The sequence below is a fragment of the Benincasa hispida genome, chromosome 9, assembly GCF_009727055.1.
Source record: "Benincasa hispida cultivar B227 chromosome 9, ASM972705v1, whole genome shotgun sequence".
NCBI lineage: Eukaryota > Viridiplantae > Streptophyta > Magnoliopsida > Cucurbitales > Cucurbitaceae > Benincasa > Benincasa hispida.
The window spans coordinates 70,974,139-70,978,904 of record NC_052357.1 but is presented as its reverse complement, the minus strand read 5'-3'; the positions used below and the strand labels follow the sequence as shown (position 1 = coordinate 70,978,904).

Here is a 4,766-nt window from a genome sequence, read left to right as displayed (position 1 = left end):
GCATGCTTAAAACTCAAATTAAATGTAGTTTAAGCACTTATTGATTCTAAAGTCTTTCGTTGCATGTTTTATCAATCCTATAGATCAAATGCTGGTGGCAGAGAAGACGCAAGTCAGGGGAAAATATTCCTGAAGGAGTTGCCGAATTTTTTTTTATTTTATTTTTAAAAAAATTTGTAGAAGAGGTTTGGCGGAGAAGAAGACTATGGAGCGTGAAGGAGTTGAATTTTACCAAATCCCACGTGAAATATCAGGAGGTGGGACCGGTTTGCATGTTATTTCATATTGAATTGTTAATTAACTTCTTGTATTTTCCATTAGATTTGAGTTTTTTTCTGCTTATGTTGTATAATCTTAATAATTTGGTATAACTTTACTACTTTAGGGGGAAAGAAAGGACAGTCCTAATACACATAATGGAAGAAAGTCAACATTAGTTAATGGGGGTAAATACAGAACATAATCAAGAAAAATGTATGCCAGCTTTGTTGAACAAAGAGAGTAGGTATAAGAACTCTTATAAGGTGAGTTTAGAAGACCTCTTTTCTTCAAAATCTCCCTCCTTTAGAACACCCATAACCCTACCATTAAATTCAGAAGCCTCCCCCTTCCTCCATATCCATCTCGTCGTCATCTCCATCGTCGTCGATTTCCAAGGTTTGATCCTCCTTATTGCCAAATCTCGAATAATCAAAAGCACCATCATCATTATCTGCAAAACCTTGTAGAAGGATATTAAGAAAGAACACTCTTTTGTCAAAAAATTGAACCAATAATTTCGTTCTTTCTATTGAAATATATTCTCAGAAAGCCATCCCACGCCTTCTGCTTCACCTCAATACGCGGTTTCCTTGGCTCAATTCGAACTACAGACGAGTCCACCTTAGGTGGAGGACGAAAGTTGTTCTCCCCAGCTTTGAGGAGGTGAGACAGTCGAGTTAGGAGTTGGGCATTTTCCGTCAAACGACAGTAAAGTTTGTCCCCAGGTTGAGCAACTAACCTCATTGCAAATTCCCTCTGAAACATTATGATGGCACATCGAAAAGAAGTTTGATGCTTTAGCAATTTGAATGTGAGAGGAGATGATATTTGATAAGGAATATTTGCCATACATATATCAAAATAACGAAGCTCAGTCTTGAGTACATCTCCTTGAATAACCTGAGCACATCAAGTTGAAGAACTAGTTAAATTATTATTCAAGTTCAACAAACTCAAATTAAAAATCACAAGCACACTTTTAAATCACCGATTAACTCAAAAGCTTAAATTGATAGCTTTCTTCATTTGTGAGATTGAAATATGTAGAATATCTAACAAATGGAAATCAATATTAATTAGAGAAGAAATAGCATCGCTGTGGTTTGAACATAGGTCCTCCTTAAACCACATGTCCTGATACCATTTTAAATCATCGATTGACCCAAAAGCTTAAGTTGATGGGTGAAGGTAGATTTAATATCATATCATCCAACACACATTTTGTCAATACAGAACACTTGGTTGGTTCATTCAAAGAGTTGTTAAGAAATTCCGATAGGAAATAATCTAAGAAGCACATATATGGATACGAGATGTAGATACGACAAAAAGATGACGACACGTCATTTATAAAAAATCTAGGACACGACACAACAGGACAAGTTTATTAAACTATACATTTTTTGAATTATATATCATTTTTATACCAAAAAAAATCAAAATAAATGGGTTGACACATCTTAAAATACTTAGTTTGATCATGATGTATTTCATACTCAAAGTTTATTATTATTGTTGTATATGTGTCTTTTTAGTCTATTTTACAAGTGTTCTATGCATATCTAACACATTTGTTACACTATCAAGTATCTGATACGTATCCAACAAGTGTCGGAATGTCCAAGTGTTCGACACGTGTCAAGCATGAATATACTAGCTAAACTAAAGTATTTGTACTCCTTAGAAAATAACGAAATAATGAGCTTACCTTCAAGCGAGAAGAGTAGACAATGTCTTGAAACCGTCTCTACAATTCGAGAACCATACGAGGATCAATTTCGACAGCAATAACCATCTTGCCACATTCTAGAAGGTTCTTGGTGAGATTACCAGTACCGGGACCGATCTCGAGGATCACATCAGTGCTCCTAATTCCAGACTTTTGAACTATATAGTCAACCAGCAAGAGATTCTTAAGAATATGCTGACCCTTGGATTTGTGGAATGAAATCCCTTCCTGATACGGTGTTGCAGTCTTTGCCGCTGCTTTTGGCTTCTCCTTTTTCATCTTCTCTCTCGCCATTGTTGCTCAAACTTAGTATGATAGAGACACTAACCTGTCATTATAGGTTAAACTTAGTCAGGAACAAATATTTAATCAATGACAAGTCTAGGGATTCTTCAACTAATATTCGACCCTTTTTATGTATGAAAAACTATATGAAAGAATATGTAACACGATGGAGAAATTCTCGTTTTATCTGGCATATTGCATATAAAAATATGCTATTTTAATAAATAAGTTAGAGTTGTCATTCATTGATTAGATATATATACTAATTAATAAAATTATGGCATTTATACACTGAAATTTTTAGTTAAAAAGTAATCTTTCGATTTCAATTACAACTCCATCAGAAAATAGGTTAAGAACTAGCTGTTAGTGAAAATTTTAAATGTTAAATGAAAAAAAAAAAAAAAGACATTTTGAGAATCTCACATTACTTAGTTTGGAGAGTAGAATCTCCTTCTTATAATCACACTTTGATTTGTGAATTTGGGTCCCAAGGAGTAAGGAGATAGGAAAATGTGAGTACGGTGGACATCTCACATGCACTTATCGGGTGAGGCAAGTGTGATTATTTTTTTATTAAAATAATAATTTTTATTTTATTTTTTATTTTTTATTTTTTATTTTTTATACAATAAATAAAAGAAAAAGGTTTCAGTTGTTTCAATCTTTCGCCCACGTCACCGTTCCAATCTTCCACCTACGTCTTACGCGCACATTCTACGACTGGGCGCACTTCCCTCCTCGGCGTTTTGTGCCACAATTTGCCTTCGAGACCTATAAAAGGCACAAGCCTTTCATCAATCTCACAATCTCTCTCGGTTCCTTCTGAATTCTTCACTTTCCATTTTGGTTTTTTGAGTATCTCGATCCTGAAGGGTTTGAGTTTTTCGGTCAGATCCAGTGCAGCTCAGATCAAGACAGTTTTATATATTATGGGTTATTTTATTCTGGGTCAAGTACAGTGTAGCTCCGATTTTTACAATTTTATATATTATGGGTTATTTTATCATGGGGACGATGTGGCAATTCCGTAGAACTGCTTGCACACTTGGGTAAAGCCGGAAACGTCTTCAAGAGAACGAGCTCCACGACTCTGCCTGTAACAAGTTTCTGTTTTGCAGGTTCCATTTGTTGACTACTATTGTTTTTTATAGTTCGTTGCTGTCATTTTCAGTCTATCGGAGGGTAACGAGTTCAACAATTTAAGATGATTTTCGTCTACCATTGTTGCGATGGACCTTACAAATCAGAACGACATTATGACATCTGACCTCGACCATCCATTCCAGTTCAAAGGAGCGAACTTCAAAAGGTGGAAGTAAAAAATGTTGTTTTTCCTCACAATCAAGAAGATTACCGATATTTGTACTATGAAGAAGCCAACTGCCCTAAAAGAAGATTTGACTGAACAACAAATAAAAGACACTGCTGATTGGGAAGAAAAAGATTTTTTGTGTAAAAATTTCATATTAAATAGTTTTATTGATGATCTACATGATTACTATAGCGTAATGAAGACAACAAAGGAAGTTTGGGATGCCCTACAAAAGAAGTACGATATCGAGAAGGTCGGATCGAAAAAGTATGTCGTCAGCTGTTACCTTCAATTTCAGATGACAGATGATAAATCTGGGAAGGTCCAGTCCCATGAACTGCAGAAGATAGCCCATAAAATAATAAGTGAAGGTATGCCCCTAAACGAGAAACTCCAAGTTGTTGTTATTATTGATAAGTTGCCTCCTTTGTGGAAGGATTTCAAGAACACCTTGAGGCATGAGACCAAGAAATTTTTCTTGGAGAGTCTGATAGGATTGAGGAAAAAGTCCAGAAGCAGGACTAGATGGAGGAGGTGAACATTGTTCCTAGGAAATCTGCCTCTAGCATGGTAAAGCCTAACCAAAGTCCAAGGGAACCATAAGGAAATGTCAGAACTGTGGTTCCAGCAACCAGAACAATCAGAAGAAGCAGAAACTCTCCTGAGGAGAAACAGTGCAGTTCCTTTACTTTAGCTGTAATAAACTTGGACACATAGTTAGGAATTGTAGGAATAGACGTTGTCCTAATGGTCAGGTAAGCTTGATAAAAGAATCGTTAGTTACCATGATCACAGAAGTAAATGTGATCGATGGTTCTGAGGGGTGGTGGATAGACATTGGCGCTACGTGCCATGTCTGTCACGATTAGTCTCTTTAAAGCTTATACTGAAACTAAGGATAAGAACATTCTGTTAAGGGATCATCACTCAATGAAAGTTGTTGAAATCAGTGAAATTAAGCTGAAGCTTACAACTGGGAAGACTCTCACCTTGAAGGATGTTCTGCAAACTTCGGAGATAAGAAAGAACTTAGTCTCAAGCTATCTCCTCAACAAGGCCGGATTTGCCCTAACAATAGGGGTAGGTTTATATACCCTTACTAAGAGTAATATATTCGTAGGGAAAGGTTATGCAATTGAGGGTATGTTCAAATTAAACCTTGACATAAATAAAATG

At 35.9% G+C, this 4,766-nt stretch overlaps 1 pseudogene; it reads right to left on the bottom strand.

Annotated features, from left to right (window-relative positions):
• Positions 1–463: 463 nt before the first annotated feature.
• Positions 464–2,284, bottom strand: LOC120085239 (annotated as a pseudogene).
• Between the last annotated feature and the right edge of the window lie 2,482 nt (positions 2,285–4,766).